The 25,924-nt window shown below is 38.1% G+C and overlaps 1 non-coding gene across 1 annotated transcript; it reads right to left on the reverse strand.

Moving 5' to 3' along the window:
• Positions 1–17,932: 17,932 nt before the first annotated feature.
• LOC148553970 (small nucleolar RNA R71) lies at positions 17,933–18,040 on the reverse strand. Its single transcript, XR_015893462.1, has one exon. It is a non-coding gene; the product is annotated as a small nucleolar RNA R71 (small nucleolar RNA).
• Positions 18,041–25,924: the final 7,884 nt, after the last annotated feature.

Raw genomic sequence — 25,924 nt, forward strand, 5'->3', positions numbered from 1 at the left:
TGTGATTATGGGAAGGTCACGAGAGGGAGACAATAGTATGGTTATGGTGCCAAAGGATACATGTTAACAAACCGTCGGCTTTGTATATGAATGATTGTGCAGGGACGCCCGTAAATATGGAATGGCTTCTAGGAGGAGGGATCACATGCTTCAACTGGAGAATCAGTGCCTACAAGTACTTGCAGAGGTCATGTTCGACATACTTCCGTTGGAGAATCAGTGCCTGCAAGAAGTAGAAACTTGCAGAGATTATGTCGCTGGAATGCCCTATCTGACTTGCGAGCCGGATTGCGTCAGGTGCGAGTCGAAACTGACAAATGAGCTCATTATCTGCGATAGGACTAGACATGCATCATCCTTACTGCGCATTTGTATTTTACTTAATAATGTGAAATTGTTTGTGATTGTCTTCTTATGTTTGTGCATTCCTTAATGGTATTCTGAATTGTTGTGAGTGGCTATTTCTCTGTGATTCTTGTATATTTGGCTGTAAATTAATTGAACTGTGATAATACTGACTTAACTAACTACCCCCAACCCTACTAAGAGTCCCCAGTTCTTACCCCTTCCTTTCTTCCCCATCAGATAGAGACAGGCGTCCTATTCTATGAGATGGACCATCTCTATATATACGAGGATTTTGAGGATTGTTCGGATGTGGTTGAGATTTTCTCTGACGACGACAGTTGATGCCTGGGAGCTGAGGATGTGACTTTTGGGAGTTTTTTTTAGCCTGGCTTTTGTGTTTAGTCTCTCACTTTTGATTAGACTCACTAAGAGAGTAGGATGTATATAGTTGACTAGGCTAGTTTTCGGGTGCCAGCAAACATATATATATGTGAAAGAGCGAAACTCTCGCGCGATCTAGAATTTTCACAATAAATTCGCGTTGTAAGTATAGCTTCTAGACCGACAAGAATTCATTTCTTACAAAAGTTTTGGTTGTCACTTAAGCAAACCCAATAAAAATAAATAACCGAAGTATTCAAACCTCGGGTCGTCTTCTCAAAAAATTGCAGGGAAGTATGATTTATTATTGGTTATGAAAAAATGTATATTTGGGTTTTGAAAAGGTTTGAACAAGAGAAATAAATTGCAGGAATTAATAAATCAATAGCTAATAAAACTCTTGGCACGGTATGAAAGTTTAGAAGTCCTATCCTAGTTATCCTTATCGATGGTGATGGGAATTGAGTTTTAATCCCACTTAGTTAACCTTTACTAAAGCAAAGGAAAGTCAAGTGGACTAATTAGTTTGATCTTCAGGTCCTAGCCAATTCCCAAGAAAGGACTAGAGTTATTGGAATTCAATTCAATTAGCAAAAATAACAATTATCAATCACGATGAGTTTGATAACTCAAGAGTCTCCAATTAATCAATGAAAGCCAAGATTATAAAGAGCTAAATAAAAATCATAAATCTGAAATACCTCAATTGCATTAATAAAAAAAAATCAATCTAAACATAAAGAGTTCATAAACTAAATTGAGAAAATAAGTAAAAGGAACATTAAACCTGGAACTCAAAAGAATTTGTAAGTTGAAATAATAAAAAATCCTAAATATTTTAAGAGGAATCCTAATCCTAAATCCTAAGAGAGAGGGAAGAGCCTCTCTCTCTCTCTAAAACTACATCTAAATTATGAAAAGTGAATTATTATGAATGTATGTTGTCTGATGAATGGATGCATTCTCCCACTTTATAGCCTCTAATCTGTGTGTTTCGGGCCGAAAAATAGGTCAAAAATAGCCCAAAAATCGCTCCCAGTGATTTCTGGTACATACAGGTTGCGGCAAAGTGACGCGGAAGCATCATCCACGCGTTTGCGTGGGTTGAATTTCGCAGATGCGATGCGTGCGCTTCATCCACGCGTCCGCATCGCCTAACTTCAGGGAAGATATGGCAAATTATATATCGTTGCGAAGCCCCGGATGTTAGTTTTCCAACGCAACTGGAACCGCATCATTTGGACCTCTGTAACTCAAGTTATGGTCGATTTAGTACCAAGAGGTCAGGCTGGACATCTTTAGCAGTTCCTTCAGTTTCTTGTATTCCTTCCACTTTTGCATGCTTCCTTTCCATCCTCTAAGCCATTCCTGCCCTGTAATCCCTGTAATCACTTAACACACATATCAAGGCATCGAATGGTAATATGAGAGGATTAATATTAGCAAATATAAGTCCAAAGAAGCATGTTTTTAATCATAGTACAAAATCAGGAAGGAGAATGTAAAACATGCATTTTGTATGAACAAGTGTATGAAAGATTGATAAAATCCACTCAATTAAGCACAAGATAAACCATAAAATAGTGGTTTATCAACCTCCCCACACTTAAACATTAGCATGTCCTCATGCTAAGCTCAAGAGAAGCTATAAAGGAGTGAAGAGGAATGGTAAAATGTATGAAATGCAATCCTATCTATATGAATGGAACTAAATGTGAAATGCTTCTACCTACTTGGTTAAGAGTAAATAAGTTCTCCAAGACAAAAATAATTCAAATTTCACTAATTCAAATTATACAATAAAGGGCAAGTAAACTTGTAAGAAGATAGCTCATAAAAGCAGGGGACATAGAATTAAGCATTGAACCCTTACTGGTAGTGTATATCACTCTAATCTCTCAAGTGTATAGGGTTATTCACTCTACTCTTTCCTAGTCATGCTTTCTCAACCTTGTTCTTCATCTAACCAATCAACAAATATTTAGTATACCAATGCTAACATCATGAGGTCTTTTTAGGGTTGTAATGGGGCTGATATATATATATATATATATATATATATATATATATATATATATATATATATATATATATATATATATATATATATATAAGGATAAGTGAGCTAATAAAGTGAATCCTTGATTAGTCTAAGATCTCACCTAACATATACATACTTTATATAATTTAAAATGCTTTACCTAGCTACCCAAAATTTTTCCACTTTTGTATTACATACTCATGTATCAAACTTATTTTTGAATTTTGTCCCATGTGCATTGATTCTTTTTATTTTGCATTTGGGGTAATATTATTATTATTTTTTTTGTATCCCCTTATTTAATTACTTAATATTTTTTTTTTCAATACACATGGTAATTTAATTATTTTGATTTCACATGAGCATGCTTCCCAAATTTTCAAATAACTTATTCAATTTAATTTCCTTTTTTTTTCTATCATCCCATGTTCCCATAAAACTTTTCATACTTAAATTATACACAATATCTATCTTAAGCTAACCAAGGATTCAACTTGGAATTTTTAATTTGTTTTTCTGCTTAAGGCTAGTAATGTGGTTATAAAATAGAAGGGGATTAAAAAGCTCAAAGTGGCTAACAAAGGTGACATAAAAGGGTAGACTTATTTGGGATAAGTGAGTGAAAACAAGTAATGGCCTCAATCATATGCAAGCATGTAAATATACTAAATAATGGATATATAGAGTGGAACAAAGTAAAGATTGCAATTATAGAGAAGAAAACACACAAGAATAAAATATTTATGGTTAACTAATGTAACCATGTAATTAATCTCAAAATCTCACAGGTTGTGTGTTCTTTGGCTCAAAAACCATGTTCCAAATACAACTTCAAACAAATTTAACACATAGAAAATTTTAATTTTTTTTATTTAAATTAGTGAATTTTTTTTTTTTCAAAAAATAGGATCCTAGAAAGAAACTTATTATTTTTCAACCAAGTAGTATTTAAATGCAAACAATCAACTACACATGCAATCTATTATGTAATGCAACAATGAACTAATGAAGAAAATAAGACATTGGTGTTGAGAAGAGAATAACTAACCCATGGAGAACGGTATCGACCTCCCCACACTTAAAGGTTGCACCGTCCTCGGTGCATGCTAAGATGTACAAGTGGACGGGTGATTCCGCAGCTAGTGCTCTTTTTGTTCCTTTCCTTGCCGGTGATTTGGGAGTAGCTTTCTCTTTCCCCTTCTTGGTGGCCATCCTGAAAAGGGAAGAGGTAAGTACATGTAAAGTTAAGGGTTTGAGCAAGGGAGAGGATAGTACAAGTGATAATCAATGCACGGTAAAGAAGGATATCGTTAACACATGGTCATGACTACATGTGAAAAGTTCATCAATGGAAATATAACAAGTGCATGTGATGGCAATTAAATGCAAGATGTTTATTGGCATGCTGGAAAAGGCATGAGTAGCATAGGTCAAGCATTAAATGCCTATTTAGATTATCAACTCTTTCAAACTAACAATCTGCTTGTATTGACAATTATATTTAATCAATAAAATATAAAAAGGATTTTGTTAAAAACAGGCATTAAAGTCGTAGAATAGAATAATTTTTTTTAAAATAATGCACAATGCCATACGGGCTTTTTCACAAACACATAGCATGCATGGTAAATATGTTGTGGAAAATACAAGATAGAACATGCAAGCAACCCTTTAAGGAAGTAATATTAATTTTCAAACAATTCCTTTAATAATCCACAAGCAAAATATAGAAAATAATGACCCAAATAAATTTCTAACACCAATGAAAATAATGCAATGAATGAAAGTATGCAAATAAATTAGATGAAATAGAATAGAAGTGAAGAGGGATGAGAAGTTAAAGAGATGAAGAAGAAGAAAGTAAGAAAAGGAAGAAGAAAGAAGAAAAGATAGAAGAAATTAGGATTAGAAAAGAAAAGATAAGATAATTGGCGCTGATCTGGATAAGTTGTGCGGCGCAGGCGACGCGAGCGCGTGGGTTACGCGTTCGCGCGGATAGCGCTTCTATGAAGTGACGCGGACGCGTGGGTCACGCGTTCGCGTGGAGTGATTTGTGCTATTAGCGCGAGGGCAGCCTCGCAGTCGCGCAACTCTCTGTTTTAAATGCATTTTGCCAAAAATCCGGGTGACGTGGTAACGTGGTTGACGCGATCGCGTGAATGGCCATACTTTGAAAAACGATGTGGACGCGTGGGGCACGTGTTCGCGTGGTGGGGGTTGTGCTTCTAGCGCGGTTCTAGCCCCCACTCCATCACAACTTGCTGCCATACACCCGTTTTACGTCAATTTTTAGGGTCACGCATTCGCGTGGGTGACGCGGACGTGTGGAAGGCGTAATTTCCAAATGACGCGGCCGCGTGGTTGACGCGAACGCGTGGGCATGTTTGTGCTAAAGGCACGCTGAAGAACTGAGGATTGATGGTTTAGAAGTTATAGTAAACTCTCGTTGCAAGTATAGTTACTAAACCAAGCAATCAACCTTTCTTACAAACGTTTTGGTTGTCACAAGTAACAAACCCCTTTAAAATTGATAACCGAGTATTTAAACCTCGGGTTGTCTTCTCAAGGAACTGCAGGGAGGTATGTTCTTATTATTGGTTATGAAGATTTGTAAATTGGGGTTTTGAAAGTAAGGAGCAAATAATTTCAATTGCAATTAAAACAAAGTAAATGACTGCAAAATAAACCTTTGGCAAGGTATGAGAAATTGGAAGTCCTATCCTAGTTATCCTTATCAATGGAGATGAGAATTGAATCTTAATCCCACTTAGCTAGCCTTTACTAAAGCAAAAGAAGATCAAGTGGATTAATTAGTTTGATCTTCAGGTTCTGGTCAATTCCTAAGAAAGGACTGAAATTATTGAAGTTCAATTCAATTAGCAAAGATGACAATTATCGATCACGTTGAGTTTGATAACTCCTGAGTTACTGATTTCTTAACCAAGACCAAAAGGGAAAAAGTAAATCTACTGGAATAAAAATGTCTTCAGATTGGAAACAATAGTAACATAAATAAAAGAGAGCAATAATAAACTGAAATAGCTCAAATAACATTAATTAAGAGAATTATCTGTAACATAGAAAAGTTCATAAATTAAATTGAGAAGATAATAAAAAGAAAAGTTGAACCTGATAAAAAGGGACAATCATGAAAGCAAGAAAAATCCTAAATCCTAATCCTAAGAGAGAGAGGAGAGAACCTCTCTCTAAAAACTACATCTAAATCATGAAAAGTGAATAATTGGAGACTCCTCCTGAATGGATGCATTCTCCCACTTCATAACCTCTGATCTGTGCCTTCTGGACTTGGATTTGGGCCAAAAAGCGCTTCAGAAATCGCTGGGAGCGTTTTCTGTAATTTCTGGTGCGTGGCCTCTGTCACGCGTCCGCGTGGGTCACGCGGTCGCGTCATCTGGAGTTTTTCTTATCACGCGTTCGCTTCGGTCATGCGTTCACGTCATCTGCGTTTTGCTCAAGGCACGCGATCGCGTCATTCACGCGTTCGCATCGCGCTCTCTTCGCGCCAGGCATGCGGCTGCGTCGCCCATGCGTTCGCGTCGTTGCCAGTTCTTCAAAAACTCTATTTTGTGCTTTCCTTCCATTTTTGTATGTTTTCTTTCCATCCTTTAAGTCATTCCTGCCTTAGAAGATCTAAAACTACTCAACACACAAATCACGGCATCGAATGGTAATAAAGGGTGATTAAAATAATTATTCTTAAAGCATAGGAAACATGTATTTCACATATATCACATAATAAGGAAGGGAAAGTAAAACCATGCAATTAACATGAATAAGTGAGTGAAGGATTGAATAAATCACTTAAATTAGGTACAAAATATATCATAAAATATGAGTTTATCACACGCCTCCAGCCACACTCTCGCGTGACTCTCTGTTCAATTCTCTTTTCTTCAAAACGCACTGGTGATGCGGACGCGTCAGCGACGCTGCCGCGTCGCTTGCACTTTTTTTTTATGTAGAATGCAAAATGCAATGCTAATGTGGATGTTATGAATAATTCCAGGTTCAGTGAAATAAAATAAAACTTAAAAACAAACAAAATGAAATAAAATTAAAATTGAAAAAGGAACGATCATACCATGTTGGGTTTTCTCCCACCTAGCACTTTTAGTTAAAGTCCTTAAGTTGGACATTTAGGGAGTCCTTTGTTATGGTGGCTTGTGCTTGTATTCATCCAGGAATCTCCACCAACGTTTGTGATTCCAATGGCCTCCGGGGTCCCAAACTAGGCACAGAAAGCCTTCAAGCAGGTTAAAGCAAGTGACAAGGCCCCAAGAGTGTTGATTGCCAGAATGAATTCCGGGTCCCAAACCTTGGTTTTGCCCCCGTCTTCTTGTTGATCATTAGTGTTCCAACCGGGTGGCAGGCAATCTAAATTCTCACTAAAGTGGCCAAACAACTTCCTAGACCCATTTAATTTAGTATTCTTCCAACCATGATAATTCACCCGTGAGCTACCTACCATAATGAGCCTAGGATTGTGTTGCCAACCATTAACCATCTCCCTCTTACTCTTAAAGCCACAAAGAGCTCTAAGCTGACCATTTGTTTCAAGCAAAGCATATTCAAGTGAGCTAATTAAGCTTAGAGATGAGAGATTTACCCACTTGAATGAAGGGATGGATGGTGATGGCTTTGGGGAAGAGGTCTCCAGCAACCTTGGCAAGGTGATTTCCAGCTCCATTCCCTTGGGCTCTTCCTTGACAACTTTCACCTCTTTGCGAGCTTCTTCAACCTCTTCCTCTTGGTAGCTTTCTTCCAAATCAAACTCTTTTTTATGGCTTACTAAGGGCATGGGAGGTTGTGCTTTCTCTTCTTTAATCTCCATCTCTTGATCAACCTCTGCAAAATCTTCAACCATGATATGCCTTGGAGGTTGTACACCCTCTTCAACATCAAACTCAAACTTCTCGGTGGAATCCTGTACAGTTCTCAATTCCCATGGAGGTTTAGCATCTCCTAAATTTTCAACCATTTCTTCCTCTGCAACTATTATGGCTTCCTCCACTTGTTCTAATACAAAGCCATGTTACTCATTGTCCACCGAAGTTTCTAGTGTCTCCTTCATGCTACGCTCTTCTTTTGATTCTCCACATGCAGCCATGGGAGTACTTTGAGTGCTCAGATGTTGAGAAGCTAATTTATTTACTACCTCAGTTAAGGCAGTCGCGAGTTCCAGTACATCCCTTTGCATCTTCGCTTGCCCTTGAAAAAGACCATGAAGGATGTCATCCATTGGAGATTGGGGTGGATATGAGGGTTCATTATTTTGAAGAAAGGGTTCATAATAGGAAGATGGTTCTTCTTGATAAGGATATGGAGATGGTGAATATTGAGGTGGTGGTTCTAGGTGTGGTTCATATGGTGGTTGGTGTGGTGGATACAAGTTAGGATCATATGGTGGTGTTTGGTGGTAAGGGGCTCGTGAGTATGGTGGTTCAAAGTTGTGTTGAGGAGATGGTTCATAAGCATATGGCGGGGCTTGTTGGTAACTACAAGGGGTCCACCATAATCATCATTTTGGTATGCATCACAGAATGGTTGTTGGTTATAGTGCATTGGAGGGGGTTGTTGCCAAGAGGGTTGATCAAATCCTTGTAGCTCCTCCCATCTTTGATTCTTCCAACCTTGATGCCTATTTTCATTATAGTTTCCATTCCTTACAACAACATTGGAACCAAACTTAAAGCGATGGGGTGAGAACTCATAATAGCAAATAAAAATAAAAAACGAAAAAAAAAAACAAATTTAAATTAAAAGGTTATTGAAATTTAAATTTTGAATTTGAAAATTAAAATTTGAATTTTAAATTTTGAAATTTGAAATTTAAAATTTGAAATTTGAAATTTGAAATTTGAAATTTGAAATTTAAATTTTGAATTTTGAAATTTGAAAATTTTTAAATTTGAATTTTTTTAAAATTTGAAATTTGAATTTTGAAAAAGTCAACAATTTAAGATAAAGATTTGGAAAAAGATTTAAATTTTGAAAAGGTTTGATTTTTAAAATTTAAATATTGAAATTTGATTTTTGATTTTTGAAATAAGATAAGATAAGATTTTGAAAAAGATATAATTTTTTTTTTGTGATTTTCGAAAAAAAATAAATTAAAATAAAGAGCAACAACCTCTTAATTTACGAAAAAGCAAAAATAAAAATAAAAATAAAAACAAATAAACAAACAAAAAATAAATATTTACAATAACCAATAATAAGGCACACGTTTGCAATTCCCCGGCAACGGTACCATTTTGAAAGAGCGAAACTCTCGCGCGATCTAGAATTTTCACAATAAATTCGCGTTGTAAGTATAGCTTCTAGACCGACATGAATTCCTTTCTTACAAAAGTTTTGGTTGTCACTTAAGCAAACCGAATAAAAATAAATAACCGAAGTATTCAAACCTCAGGTTGTCTTCTCAAGAAATTGCAGGGAAGTATGATTTATTATTAGTTATGGAAAAATGTATATTTGGGTTTTGAAAAGGTTTGAACAAGATAAATAAATTGCAGGAATTAATAAATCAATAGCTAATAAAACTCTTGGCACGGTATGAAAGTTTGGAAGTCCTATCCTAGTTATCCTTATCGATGGTGATGAGAATTGAGTTTTAATCCCACTTAGTTAACCTTTACTAAAGCAAAGGAAAGTCAAGTGGACTAATTAGTTTGATCTTCAGGTCCTAGCTAATTCCTAAGAAAGGACTAGAGTTATTGGAATTCAATTCAATTAGCAAAAATAACAATTATCAATCACGATGAGTTTGATAACTCAAGAGTCTCCAATTAATCAATGAAATCCAAGATTATAAAGAGCTAAATAAAAATCATAAATCTGAAATACCTCAATTGCATTAATAAAAGAAAATCAATCTAAACATAAAGAGTTCATAAACTAAATTGAGAAAATAAGTAAAAGGAACATTAAACCTGGAACTCAAAAGAAATTGTAAGTTGAAATAATAAAAAATCCTAAATCCTTTAAGAGGAATCCTAATCCTAAATCCTAAGAGAGATGGGAGAGCCTCTCTCTCTCTAAAACTACATCTAAATTATGAAAAGTAAATTATTATGAATGTATATTGTCTGATGAATGGATGCATTCTTCCACTTTATAGCCTCTAATATGTGTGTTCCGGGCCGAAAAATGGGTAAAAAATAGCCCAGTACATACAGGTTGCGGTAAAGTGACGCGGAAGCGTCGTCCACGCGTTTGCGTGGGTTGAATTTCGCAGATGCGACGCGTGCGCTTCATCCACGCGTCCGCGTCGCCTAACTTCGGGGCAGATATGGCAAATTATATATTGTTGCGAAGCTCCGGATGTTAGCTTTCCAACGCAATTAGAACCGCATCATTTGGATCTCTGTAACTCAAGTTATGGTCGATTTAGTACCAAGAGGTCAGGCTGGACAGCTTTAGCAGTTCCTTCAGTTTCTTGTATTCCTTCCACTTTTGCATGCTTCCTTTCCATCCTCTAAGCCATTCCTGCCATGTAATTCCTATAATCACTTAACACACATATCAAGGTATCGAATGGTAATATGAGATATTAATATTAGCAAATATAAGTCTAAAGAAGCATGTTTTCAATCATAGCACAAAATCAGGAAGGAGAATGTAAAACATGCATTTTATATGAACAAGTATATGAAAGATTGATAAAATCTACTCAACTGAGCACAAGATAAACCATAAAATAGTGGTTTATCAATATGTAAGTAGTATGTATAATGTACATTATCTCTATCTCTGATGTTTGTGTTATTTTATCGTACTTATTTAATTATTAGTTTTTTCAAAAAATTGTTCTCGCATTGATATGATTACAAGCTTAGTAATAAATAGTTAATTTTTAGGAAGGCAATTTAGTGACACTTGATTTTCAGTATGATCATGACGTACTGAATATTGGGTCATTACACATCGATACTAAGCGCGGGGATCATGGCGCTAGGCACAGCCTGAATGGCGTTGGGCGCTTGGTTTGCGAAATTTAGAAATCTGCACAACTTAACTGGCAAGTGCATCGGGTCATCCAAGTAATACCTCAGGTGAGTGAAGGTCGATCCTACGACGATTGCTGGACTGAGCAAGCTGTGGTTATCCTGCAGATCTTAGTAAGGAGAATAGAAAATTGATTGGCTGTTGTTGAATGTGCATAAAATAAATAAGAAAGCAATAATGAAATAACAAAGAAACAATAGTGAAAAATCAGTTAAGGCTTTGGAGATGCCTTATCTTTCTGGATTAACTTTTCTTACTGTCTATTCCAATAATGAATGATTCATTCCATGGCAAGCTGTAAGTGATTAATTCCACGCTAATGGTCATTAATCTTTTCTGATCCAGATCAAATGCCACGCTAATGGTCATTCAATCTAAACGAGGGTGAAGTTCTAGCAATTCAATCTCTGGTGATCCTACTCAAAATGCCACAGACAAGGTTAGATCTTCCGGATTGGAGAATGAAGTTTTATGATTCTTGCTTATACCACAAAGGCCCTAATCGCCCCAGATCTCGGTTGAACAGATGTTCCTATGTCCCCAACGAGATTGTGAATTAGCCGTCTAAGAGATGTAATCTCAAGCTTGTAGTTCAATGTTATCCCTCTCGAGACTCGCAAGAACTCATGTAGAACAAGGGGTCATACGCTAGTTCCACCCCAGATTCATAAGGATTGAAGAACAAAAATACATCTTAGAATGAAATCAAACATTGATTGAAATAGAAACAGTAATATTATTAATCCATTAGAATTAGCAGAGCTCCTAGCCTTAACCTAGGAGGTTTAGTGACTCATGCTTTACAATGTAATTTGAAAGTGATGGAAGAAGATGAGGCCAAAGATCCTAAACATGGATGATCTTTTCTTCTATATACTAATCTAATAATGAAAAAGTACAGAATTATGATAGACTAGAGTACTAAAGGTGCAAAAATCCACTCCTAGGCCAACTTTGGTTGAGTGTTTGGGCTGAGCTTGGCGTCCAACTTGAGGAATGGGCATTGAACACCCATTAGGGGGTTGTCCATGCTGCCTTGTGCTCCCTTGGTGGCATAGAACGTTAGGTTTAGGCATTCAACGCTGGCTTTGATCCTTGTGGGGCGTTGAACACCAGAAAGGGGGTAGTTTGGGCGTTCAACGCCCAATATGGGCAGTCCCTTCCAAAGAAAAGTATAGACTATTATATATTGCTGGAAAGCCTTGGAAGTTAGCTTTCTAACTCCATTGAGAACGCATCATTTGAACCTCTGTAGCTCCAGAAATGCTCATTGTTATGCATGGAGGTCAGGATCTGACAGCATCTACACTCCGTTCTTTGCCTCTGAATCAGACTTTGCCAAAACTTGCCAATTTCACCCAGAAATTACCTGAAATCATAACAAAAACACAAAAACTCAAAGTAGAATCCAAAAAGTGAAATTTTCACTAAAACCTACTAAAATCAATTAAAACTTAATGAAATGTATAGAAAAACTAAGAAAACAATGCCAAAAAGCATATAAAATATCCACTCATCACAATACCAAACTTAAACTGTTGCTTGTACTCAAGCAACCAAAAACAAAATGGGACTAAATGGAAGAGAAAAATACAATAATTCTCAGAGTTGTCAATGAAGCTTAGTTCTAAATACTGAATGGGGCTATTAGCTCTTTACTTCTGAATAGTTTTGGCATCTCACTTTCTCTTGAAGCTTAGAAATGTTGGTGTCTCTTGGAACTAGAATCCGAATGATATTATTGATTCTCTTCTTTTAGTTTTTCTTGATTCTTGAACACAACTTCTTCAGGTGCTTCACACCTTTTTGAGCCTAGCCGTGACCCTAAGCGTTTTGTTTTCCCGTATTACCACCGGATACATAAATGCCACAGACACTTAACTTGGGGAACCCTTTGGATTCGACTTTAACTTTGCTTAAAGTCCCTTATAGTGGTGTCCAGAGTTCTTAGGCGTACTCTTTTGCTTTGGATCTCGACTTTAACTGCTCAGTCTCAAGATTTTTACTTGACACCTTCACACCATAAGCATTTAGTTAGGGGTAGCAGCTCATTTGAACTTTTTTAGGCCAATTTTTGACCCTCTTAACCATTGATGCTCAAAACCTTGGATCCTTGCTCTTTTGCTTTTTCTTTTGAGCTTTTTATTTCACTTTTTCTCTTTTTTTTTTCCGCTGCTTTTTCTAGCTTTAAGAATCAATATTTTTTGGTTTTTCGGAGAACCAATAATATTTCTCTAAATTCATGATTCTTTTAAGAGCTAACATACTTAACTCCAATATCCAATATGCACTATTAATTCATACATTTAGAAAGTAAATGCAAGGTCACCACATCAAAATAGTTAGACTAATCTTAAGATATAACTCTAAATTTATGTATCTCACTATTCTTTTTCAAATAACTTTTTCTTTTAAGCATGGTGAGGGATACATAGGATATTTTATAGCTTAAGACAAAACAAGGAAAGAACAAAATACTAAAGATGATCATGCACTAGAAATATAAAACAGATAATAAGATAAAATACAATGAAAAATAGAATTTAACATAAGCAAGGAATAATGGAATGTGATCACCTTAGTGTCGGCGGCTACTGCTTCCTCTGGTGAATCCAATGGAGTGTTTGAGCTCCTCTATGAGGGCATTTCCTGCAATGTTAATTCCAACCGAATTGCACATTTGATAGATGAGGTGTGGAAAGGCTAGCCTTGCCATGGTGGAGGATTTTGTGGCTACCTTGTATATCTCTTGAGGGATTACCTCGTGCACCTCTACCTCATTTCTGAGCATGATGCAATGCACCATTATTTCTCGGTCAATAGTAACTTCAGACCAGTTACTAGTAGGGATGATGGAGCATTGCACAAGCTCTAACCATCCTCTAGCCACTGGCTTGAGGTCAATCCTACTCAGTTGGTAGGGCTTGTGATGAGCGGATAATTTATACGCTTTTTGACATTGTTTTTAGTATGTTTTTAGTAGGATCTAGTTACTTTTAGGGATGTTTTCATTAGTTTTTATGTTAAATTCACATTTCTGGACTTTACTATGAGTTTGTGTTTTTCTGTGATTTCAGGTATTTTCTGGCTGAAATTGAGGGACTTGAGCAGAAATCAGATTCAGAGGATTGAAGAAGGACTGCTGATGCTGTTGGATTCTGACCTCCCTGCACTCAAAGTGGATTTTCTGGAGCTACAGAACTCTAAATGGCGCGCTTCCACTTGCGTTGGAAAGTAGACATCCAGGGCTTTCCAGCAATATATAATAGTTCATACTTTGGCCAAGAATAGACGATGTAAATTGGCGTTCAACGCCAGCTTTCTGCCCAAATTTGGCGTCCAGCGCTAGAAAAGGAGCCAAAACAAGAGTTGAACGCCCAAACTGGCACAAAAGCTGGCGTTCAACTCCAAGGAGGACCTCTACACGTGCAACACTCAAGCTCAGCCCAAGCACACACCAAGTGGGCCCCAGAAGTGGATTTATGCATCAATTACTTACTTCTGTAAACCCTAGTAGCTAGTTTATTATAAATAGGACCTTTCACTATTGTATTAGAGGTCCTTTTGACCATCTTTGGATTATCTTTTGATCTATTGATCACGTTTTGGGGGCTGGCCATCTCGGCCATGCCTGGACCTTTCACTTATGTAATTTTAACGGTAGAGTTTCTACACTCCATAGATTAAGGTGTGGAGCTCTGCTGTTTCTCAAGGATTAATGCAAAGTACTACTGTTTTCTATTGAATTCATCTTGTTTCGCTTCTAAGATATTCATTCGTACTTCAATCTGAATGTGATGAACGTGACAATCATCATCATTCCCTATGAACGCGTGCCTGACAACCACTTTTGTTCTACCTTAGACTGAATGAGTATCTCTTAGATCTCCTAACCAGAATCTTCGTGGTGTAAGCTAGAATGATGGCGGCATTCAAGAGAATCCGGAAGGTCTAAACCTTGTTTGTGGTATTCCGAGTAGGATTCAATGAATGAATGACTGTGACGAGCTCCAAACTCGCGATTGCGGGGCGTTAGTGACAGACGCAAAAGGATAGTAAATCCTATTCCAGCATGATCGAGAACCGACAGATGAATAGCCGTGCCGTGACAGGGTGCGTTGACCATTTTCACTGAGAGGATAAGATGAAGCCATTGACAAGGGTGATGCCTCCAGACGATTAGCCGTGCCGTGACAGGGCATTGGATCATTTTCCCGAGAGATGACCGAAAGTAGCCATTGACAGTGGTGATGTATCACATAAAGCCAGCCATGGAAAGGAGTAAGACTGATTGGATGAAGATAGCAGGAAAGCAGAGGTTCAGAGGAACGAAAGTATCTCTATTCGCTTATCTGAAATTCTCACCAATGAATTACATAAGTATTTCTATCCCTATTTTATTATATTAAATTCGAAAACACCATTATCAATTTATATCTGCCTAACTGAGATTTGCAAGGTGACCATAGCTTGCTTCATACCAACAATCTCCGTGGGATTCGACCCTTACTCACGTAAGGTATTACTTGGACGACCCAGTGCACTTGCTGGTTAGTTACACGGAGTTGTGAACCATGGTCTTGGCATCATGTTTTTGGCGCCATTTCCAGGGAAAGAAAGAGCAATGAATTTTACATAATTAAAGTGTAATCACGATTCCGCGTACCAAGTTTTTGGCGCCGTTGCCGGGGATTGTTCGAGTATGGACAACTGACGATTCATCCTGTTGCTCAGATTAGGTAATTTTCTTTTTGTTTTCTTTTCAAAAATTTTTCAAAAATATTTCAAAAATTTCTCATCTGTTTTCGAAAAAAAAAAATTGTTTTCAAACATATAATTTTATTCAAAATTTTTAAGAATGAATTCTAGTGTTTCATGAAGCATGTGAAGCCTGGCTGGCTGTAAAGCCATGTCTAAATTTATTTGGACTGAGGTAGCAATTTGTTATCAAGAGCAAGCTAGTTGTTGCTAATCCACCTGCTGCTGTTCCTGATTCACCTGCTAAAGCTTGGCTGGCCATTGGCCATGTCTAGTGTTTTGGACCGGAGCTTTCATTGAAAGCTTGGCTGGCTAGTGAGCCATGTCTAATTCTTGGACTGAAGATTTAGACTAAGAATGCAAGATTCCTGGAATTCATATTAAAAATTTTAGAATCCTTATTTTTCTTTTACTAAATAATTTTTGAAAAAAAACCAAAAAAAATCATAAAATCATAAAAAAATCAAAAATATTTTTTGTTCTTGTTTGAGTCTTGAGTCATATTATAAGTTTGGTGTCACTTGCATATGCATCTTGCATTTTTCGAAAATTCTCATGCATTCATAGTGTTCTTCATGATCTTCAAGTTGTTCTTGGTAAGTCTTCTTGTTTGATCTTTGCATTTGCATGTTTTGTGTCTTTTCTTGTTTTTCATATGCATTCTTGAATTCTTAGTGTCTAAGCATTAAAGAATTCTAAGTTTGGTGTCTTGCATGTTTTCTTTGCATTAAAAATTTTTCAAAAATGTGTTCTTAATGTTCATCATGATCTTCATAGTGTTCTTGGTGTTCATCTTGACATTCATAGCATTCTTGCATGCATTCATTGTTTTGATCTAAAAATTTCATGCATTGCATCATTTTTCTTGTTTTTCTCTCTCATCATAAAATTCAAAAATAAAAAAATATCTTTCCCTTTTTCTCTCGTCAAATTCGAAAATTTGGATTGACTTTTTCAAAAATTTTTAAAAATCAAGTTGTTTCCTATGAGTCAAATCAAATTTTCAATTTGAAAATCTCACATTTTTCAAAATCTTTTTCGAAAATCAAATCTTTTTCAAATTTCTTAGTTATTTTCAAAAATTCCAAAAATATTTTTCAAAAATATTTTTCTTATCTTTATCACATAATTTTCGAAAATAACATAAACAATTAATGTTTTGATTCAAAAATTTCAAGTTTGTTACTTGCTTGTTAAGAAAGATTCAAACTTTAAGTTCTAGAATCATATCTTATGATTTCTTGTGAATCAAGTCATTAATTGTGATTTTAAAAATCAAATCTTTTTGTTCAAAAACTAATTTCTATCATATCTTTTCAAAAATATCTTCTTATCTCACCTTTTCCAAAAATTTGATTTCAAAATATCTTTTCTAACTTCCTAACTTCTTATCTTTTCAAAATTTGTTTTAACTAACTAACTAACTTTTTGTTTGTTTCTTATCTTTTTCAAAACTACCTAACTAACTCTCTCTCTCTCTAATTTTCGAAAATATCTTCTTCCTTTTTCAAAAATTTCTTTTTAATTAACTAATTATTTTTATTTTTGATTTCAAAATTTTTCGAAAATTACTAACCTTTTTCAAAAACTATTTTCGAAAATCACTAACCCTTTTTTCAAAAATTATTTTCGAAAATTCTCCCTCTCCCATCTTATTCTATTTATTTATTCATCTACTAACATCTCATCTCACATCTATACCCTCCTCACAGTTGTGTTTCTTCCATTACATTCCATTCTTTGTCTCCCTCTTTTCTTCCACTCACAAAGGGATCCCTATACTGTGGTATAAAGGATCCTTATTATTATTATTATTTTTTTCTGTGCCCTCTTCTTTGTCATATGAGCAAGAGCAAGGACAAGAACATTCTTGTTGAAGCAGATCCAGAACCTGAAAGGACTCTGAAGAGAAAACTAAGAGAAGCTAAATTACAACAATCCAGAGATAACCTTTCAGAAATTTTTGAACAGGAAGAGGAGATGGCAGCCGAAAATAATAATAATGCAAGGAGGATGCTTGGTGACTTTACTGCACCTAATTCCAATTTACATGGAAGAAGCATCTCCATTCCTGCCATTGGAGCAAACAACTTTGAGCTGAAACCTCAACTAGTTTCTCTGATGCAGCAGAACTGCAAGTTTCATGGACTTCCATCTGAAGATCCTTTTCAGTTCTTAACTGAATTCTTGCAGATATGTGATACTGTTAAGACTAATGGAGTAGATCCTGAAGTCTACAGGCTCATGCTTTTCCCTTTTGCTGTAAGAGACAGAGCTAGAATATGGTTGGACTCTCAACCTAAAGATAGCCTGAACTCTTGGGATAAGCTAGTCACGGCTTTCTTAGCCAAGTTCTTTCCTCCTCAAAAGCTGAGCAAGCTTAGAGTGGATGTTCAAACTTTCAAACAGAAAGAAGGTGAATCCCTCTATGAAGCTTGGGAAAGATACAAACAGCTGACCAAAAAGTGTCCTTCTGACATGCTTTCAGAATGGACCATCCTGGATATATTCTATGATGGTATATCTGAGCTATCAAAGATGTCATTGGATACTTCTGCAGGTGGATCCATTCACCTAAAGAAAACGCCTGCAGAAGCTCAAGAACTCATTGACATGGTTGCAAATAACCAGTTCATGTACACTTCTGAAAGGAATCCTATGAATAATGGGACGCCTATGAAGAAGGGAGTTCTTGAGGTTGATACTCTGAATGCCATATTGGCTCAGAACAAAATATTGACTCAGCAAGTCAATATGATTTCTCAGAGTCTGAATGGAATGCGAGCTGCATCCAACAGTACTCAAGAGGCATCTTCTGAAGAAGAAGCTTATGATCCTGAGAACCCTGCAATAGCAGAGGTAAATTACTTAGGTGAACCTTATGGAAACACCTATAACTCATCATGGAGAAATCATCCAAATTTCTCATGGAAGGATCAAAAGCCTCAACAAGGCTTTAATAATGGTGGGAGAAACAGGTTTAACAATAATAAACCTTTTCCATCATCCACTCAGCAACAGACAGAGAACTCCGAACAAAATACTCCTAATTTAACAAACCTAGTCTCTAATCTATCTAAGGCCACTGTAAGTTTCATGAATGAAACAAGATCTTCCATTAGAAATCTGGAAGCACAAGTGGGCCAGCTGAGTAAAAGGATCACTGAAATCCCTCCTAGTACTCTCCCAAGCAATACAGAAGAGAATCCAAAAGGAGAGTGCAAGGTCATTGACATAACCAAAATGGCCGAACCTGCAAGAGAAGGAGAGGACGTGAATCCCAAGGAGGAAGACCTCCTGGGACGTCCAGTGATCAATAAGGAGCTTCCCTCTGAGGAACCAAAGGACTCTGAGGCTCATCTAGAGACCATAGAGATTCCATTGAACCTCCTTATGCCCTTCATGAGCTCTGATGAGTATTCCTCTTCTGAAGAGAATGAAGATGTTACTGAAGAGCAAACTGCCAAGTTTCTTGGTGCAATCATGAAGCTGAATGCCAAATTATTTGGCATTGATACTTGGGAAGTTGAACCTCCCTTGTTCATCAATGAACTAAGTGATCTGGATCAACTGACATTACCTCAGAAGAAACAGGATCCTGGAAAGTTCATAATATCTTGTACCATAGGCACCATGATTTTTAAGGCTCTGTGTGACCTTGGTTCAGGAATAAACCTCATGCCCCTCTCTGTAATAGAGAAACTGGGAATCTATGGGGTGCAAGCTGCTAAAATCTCATTAGAGATGGCAGATAATTCAAGAAAACAGGCTTATGGACAAGTAGAGGACGTGTTAGTAAAGGTTGAGGGCCTTTACATCCCTGCTGATTTCATAGTCCTGGATACTGGAAAGGAAGAGGATGAATCCATTATCCTAGGAAGACCTTTCCTGGCCACAGCAAGAGCTGTGATTGATGTTGACAGAGGAGAATTAGTCCTCCAAATGAATGAGGACTCCCTTGTGTTTAAAACTCAAGGATCTCTCTCTGCAACCATAGAGAGGAAGCATGAAAAGCTTCTCTCAAAGCAGAGTCAACCAAAGCCCCCACAGTCAAACTCTAAGTTTGGTGTTGGGAGGCCACAACCAAATTCTAAGTTTGGTGTTGAACTCCCATATCCAAACTCTAAGTTTGGTGTTGGGGAGTCTCAACAAAGCTCTGCACACCTGTGAGGCTCCATGAAGAGCCCACTGTCAAGCTATTGACATTAAAGAAGCGCTTGTTCGGAGGCAACCCAATGTTTATTTATCTAATTTTTATTTTCATTGTTTTTTATGTCTTTATAGGTTCATGATCATGTGGAGTCACAAAATAAATAGAAAAATTGAAAACAGAATCAAAAACAGCAGAAGAAAAATCACACCCTGGAGGAGCATCTGTCTGGCGTTCAGCGCCAGAACAGAGCATGGTTCTGGCACTGAACGCCCAAAATGGGCAGCTTCTGGGTGCTGAACGCCAGAACAGGCATGGTTCTGGCGTTCAACGCCAGAAATGGCACACAAATGGGTGTTGAACGCCCAAAATGGCCACCAACCTGGCGCTGAATGGCCAGAGTTGTGTGCAAAGGCATTTTTACATGCCTAATGGGTGCAGGGATGTAAATCCTTGAACACCTCAGGATCTGTGGACCCCACAGGATCCACTCAGAATCTGTGGACCCCACAGAATCCCCACCTACCTCCACTCACTTCTTCTCACCACTCTCTTTCACACAACCCCATAAACACTCTTCCCCAAAAACCCTTCACCAATCACCTCAAACTCTCTTCCCCATCACCTCTTCACCACTCACATCCATCCACTCTTCCCCATAAACCCCACCTACCTTCGAAATTCAAAACCAATTTCCCACCCAAACCCACCCATATGGCCGAAACCTTTCCCCCCTCCCTTCCCTATATAAAGCCCTCCATTCTTCATCAAATTCACACAACACACCCCTCTACACCCTTCTTGGCCGAAACACTTTCCACTCTCCCTCTCCTCCATTTCTTCTTCTTCTTCATCTATTCTTTCTTTTATTGCTCGAGGGCGAGCAAAATTCTAAGTTTAGTGTGGTAAAAGCATAAGCTTTTTGTTTTTCCATTACCATTGATGGCACCTAAGACCGGAGAATCCTCTAGAAAAGGGGAAAGGGAAGATAAAAGCTTCCACATCCGAGTCATGGGAGATGGAAAGGTTCATCTCCAAAGCCCATCAAGACCACTTCTATGATGTTGTGGCTAAGAAGAAGGTGATCCCTGAGGTCCCTTTCAAACTCAAAAGAAATGAGTATCTGGAGATCCGACATGAAATTCAAAGAAGAGGTTGGGAAGTTCTAACAAACCCCATCCAACAAGTCGGCATCCTAATGGTTCAAGAGTTCTATGCCAATGCATGGATCACCAAGAACCATGATCAAAGTAAGAACCCGGATCCAAAGAACTATGTTACAATGGTTCGGGGGAAATACTTATATTTTAGTCCGAAAAATGTGAGGTTGGCGTTCAACTTGCCCATGATGCAAGGAGATGAACGCCCCTATACTAGAAGGGTTAACTTTAATCAAAGGTTGGACCAAGTCCTTATGGACATATGTGTAGAAGGATCTCAATGGAAGATTGACTCCAAAGGCAAGCCGGTTCAACTAAGAAGATTGGACCTCAAGCCTGTAGCTAGAGGATGGTTGGAGTTTATTCAATGCTCAATCATTCCCACTAGCAACCGGTCTGAAGTTACTATAGACCGGGCCATCATGATCCATAGCATCATGATTGGAGAAGAGGTGGAAGTTCATGAGATTATACCTCAAGAACTCTACAAGGTGGCTGACAAGTCTTCCACTATGGCAAGGTTAGCCTTTCCTCACCTCATTTGCCACCTATGCAATTCAGCTGGGATTGACATAGAGGGAGATATCCTCATTAAAGAGGACAAGCCCATCACTAAGAAAAAGATGGAGCAAGCAAGAGAGCCCATTCATGAAGCTCAAGAGGCGTATGAAGATCATCACCATGAGATCCCGGAGATGCCTCAAATGCACTTTCCTCCACAAAACTATTGGGAGCAAATCAACACCTCCCTAGGAGAATTGAGTTCCAATATGGGACAACTAAGGGTGGAACATCAAGAGCACTCCATCATGCTTCATGAAATAAAAGAAGATCAAAAAGCAATGAGGGAGGAGCAACAAAGACAAGGAAGAGACATAGAAGAGCTCAAGGACATCATTGGTTCCTCAAGAAGGAAACGCCACCATCACTAAGGTGGATTCATTCCTTGTTCTTATTTCTTCTGTTTTTTGTTTTCTATGTTATGTGCTTATCTATGTTTGTGTCTTCATTAAATGATTATTAGTAGTTAGTAACTTTGTCTTAAAGTTATGAATGTCCTATGAATCCATCACCTCTCTTAAATGAAAAATGTTTTAATTCAAAAGAACAAGAAGTACATGAGTTTCGAATTTATCCTTGAACTTAGTTTAATTATATTAATGTGGTGACAATGCTTCTTGTTTTTTGAATGTATGCTTGAACAGTGCATATGTCTTTTGAAGTTGTTGTTTAAGAATGTTAAATATGTTGGCTCTTGAAAGAATGATGACTAGGAGACATGTTATTTGATAATCTGAAAAATCATAAAAATGATTCTTGAAGCAAGAAAAAGCAGCAAAGAACAAAGCTTGCAGAAAAAAAAGGCGAAAAAAAAAGAAAAAAAAAAGCAAGAGCAAAAAGCCAATAACCCTTAAAACCAAAAGGCAAGGGCAAATAAAAAGGATCCCAAGGCTTTGAGCATCAGTGGATAGGAGGGCCTAAAGGAATAAAATCCTGGTCTAAGCGGCTAAACCAAGCTGTCCCTAACCATGTGCTTGTGGCGTGTAGGTGTCAAGTGAAAACTTGAGACTGAGCGGTTAAAGTCAAGGTCCAAAGCAAAAGAAGAGTGTGCTTAAGAACCCTGGACACCTCTAATCGGGGACTTTAGCAAAGCTGATTCACAATCTGAAAAGGTTCACCCAATTATGTGTCTGTGGCATTTATGTATCCGGTGGTAATACTGGAAAACAAAGTGCTTAGGGCCACGGCCAAGACTCATAAAGAAGCTGTGTTCAAGAATCATCATACTGAACTAGGAGAATCAATAACACTATCTGAACCATGAGTTCCTATAGATGCCAATCATTCTGAACCTCAATGGATAGAGTGAGATGCCAAAACTATTCAAGAGGCAAAAAGCTATAAGTCCCGCTCATATGATTGAAGCTATGTTTCATTGATAGTTTGGAATTTATAGTATATTCTCTTCTTTTTATCCTAATTGATTTTTAGTTGCTTGGGGACAAGCAACAATTTAAGTTTGGTGTTGTGATGAGCGGATAATTTATACGCTTTTTGACATTGTTTTTAGTATGTTTTTAGTAGGATTTAGTTACTTTTAGGGATGTTTTCATTAGTTTTTATGTTAAATTCACATTTCTGGACTTTACTATAAGTTTGTGTGTTTTTCTGTGATTTCAGGTATTTTCTGGCTGAAATTGAGGGACTTGAGCAGAAATCAGATTCAGAGGATTGAAGAAGGACTGCTGATGCTGTTGGATTCTGACCTCCCTGCACTCAAAGTGGATTTTCTGGAGCTACAGAACTCTAAATGGCGCGCTTCCACTTGCGTTGGAAAGTAGACATCCAGGGCTTTTCAGCAACATATAATAGTCCATACTTTGGCCAAGAATAGCTGACATAAACTGGCGTTCAACGCCAGCTTTCTGCCCAAATCTGGCGTCCAGCGCTAGAAAAGGAGCCAAAACAAGAGTTGAACGCCCAAACTGGCACAAAAGCTGGCGTTCAACTCCAAGAAGGACCTCTACACGTGCAACACTCAAGCTCAGCCCAAGCACACACCAAGTGGGCCCCGGAAGTGGATTTATGCATCAATTACTTACTTCTGTAAACCCTAGTAGCTAGTTTATTATAAATAGGACCTTTCACTATTGTATTAGAGGTCCTTTTGACCATCTTTGGATTATCTTTTGATCTATTGATCACGTTTTGGGGGCTGGCCATCTCGGCCATGCCTGGACCTTTCACTTATGTAATTTTAACGGTAGAGTTTCTACACTCCATAGATTAAGGTGTGGAGCTCTGCTGTTTCTCAAGGATTAATGTAAAGTACTACTGTTTTCTATTGAATTCATCTTGTTTCGCTTCTAAGATATTCATTCGTACTTCAATCTGAATGTGATGAACGTGACAATCATCATCATTCCCTATGAACGCGTGCCTGACAACCACTTTCGTTCTACCTTAGACTGAATGAGTATCTCTTAGATCTCCTAACCAGAATCTTCGTGGTGTAAGCTAAAATGATGGCGGCATTCAAGAGAATCCGGAAGGTCTAAACCTTGTCTGTGGTATTCCGAGTAGGATTCAATGAATGAATGACTGTGACGAGCTCCAAACTCGCGATTGCGGGGTGTTAGTGACAGACGCAAAAGGATAGTAAATCCTATTCCAGCATGATCGAGAACCGACAGATGAATAGCCGTGCCGTGACAGGGTGCGTTGACCATTTTCACTGAGAGGATAAGATGAAGCCATTGACAAGGGTGATGCCTCCAAACGATTAGCCGTGCCGTGACAGGGCATTGGATCATTTTCCCGAGAGATGACCGAAAGTAGCCATTGACAGTGGTGATGTATCACATAAAGCCAGCCATGGAAAGGAGTAAGACTGATTGGATGAAGATAGTAGGAAAGCAGAGGTTCAGAGGAACGAAAGCATCTCCATTCGCTTATCTGAAATTCTCACCAATGAATTACATAAGTATTTCTATCCCTATTTTATTATATTAAATTCGAAAACACCATTATCAATTTATATCTGCCTAACTGAGATTTGCAAGGTGACCATAGCTTGCTTCATACCAACAATCTCCGTGGGATTCGACCCTTACTCACGTAAGGTATTACTTGGACGACCCAGTGCACTTGCTAGTTAGTTACACGGAGTTGTGAACCATGGTCTTGGCATCATGTTTTTGGCGCCATTTCCAGGGAAAGAAAGAGCAATGAATTTTACATAATTAAAGTGTAATCACGATTTCGCGTACCAGCTTGCCATGCGCATCTAGCCTTCATTGGGCTTCCTTCACACAGATGTTAGTGAGCACTTACTCCATCCTCTGATAAGAGTTTACTCTTTTTATATAGGAGTGTGGGTCACCTTGCATTTGAGGTAATTTCAATGTCAACCTCACACTTTTCGGACTGAAGTCCAAGAGTTGCTCTCAAACCATGGTGTGGATGTTTTTGGGCTTGGGGTTCACTCTAGTGTCATGCCCCTTTGTGACCCATGCGTTGGTATAGAATTCTCGCACCATTAGTGTGCCAACAGCTGAGATAGGATGCACCCTTTTATGCCTTACCACCACATAGCTCTAGTGATGAATCTCCATGATTCCCATGGTTCAAAAGAGGAAGCGGGAGTTTTTCTCTTTCTCTTCCTTGAGGCTTCACCGACCTTGGGTGCCATACTTAAGAGTGGTAGAAATAAAAAAGCAAAGCTTTTACAACACCAAACTTAAGAACTTTACTCGTCCTCGAGCAAATATGAATAAAAAGAAAGAAAAGAGTAAAAGAAGGAAAGAATTAATAGAGATAAAAGGGGAGGAAGAGTTTCAGCTAAGTGGGGGAATGGGGGAAGAAGAAGAGTGTGGAAAGTGTATAGGGTAAGAGGGAGAGAGTGTTTATAGGTGAGGAGAATGGGATGAATGAAGGGATATTTATAGGGTGGGAGTGTTAGGGTTCGGTTATGGAAGGGGGAATTGGGCGAAAAATGGTTTGAATTTGAACTTGGTGGGATTGGTGGAGAATTAAAGTGATGGGATTTATGATGGATTTGGGAAGGAGTGTGTTTTGGGAAGAGGGGAAGTAGGGTGTGGGTTTCAAGGTTTAGAAAGTAGGAGAGAGAAAAAAGGTGGGTTAAGTGGAGATTCTGTGGAACCCACTGGCTGAGAAGCTTCTAAGCTCGAGTGTGCCTGCCCCCTACCTAGCGTTCAACGCCCAACGCCAGGAATGGGCGTTGAATTCCCATAGGGGTGTTAAAATGCAGGCCTGGCTGCCCCCTTTGGGGTGTTGAACGCTCAGCCTTGCTCCCTGTCTGGCGTTCAATGCCAGCATTGTGTCTTTGAAGGGCGTTGAACACCCAGGATGGTCATTCCCTGGCGTTTAACACCGGTGCTTGATCCCTCAAGGGCATTGAACATCCATAATGCTCCTATTCTGGCGTTCAGCGTCAGCATTTGTTCCTTGATGGGCGTTGAACGCTCAGAGTACTCTTTCTCTGGCATTCAACGCCAGCTCCTTGGTCCTCTTTAGGCATTTAACACCCATGTTTCT

The sequence above is a fragment of the Arachis ipaensis genome, chromosome B7 (assembly GCF_059453495.1).
Source record: "Arachis ipaensis isolate K30076 ecotype BB chromosome B7, ASM5945349v1, whole genome shotgun sequence".
NCBI lineage: Eukaryota > Viridiplantae > Streptophyta > Magnoliopsida > Fabales > Fabaceae > Arachis > Arachis ipaensis.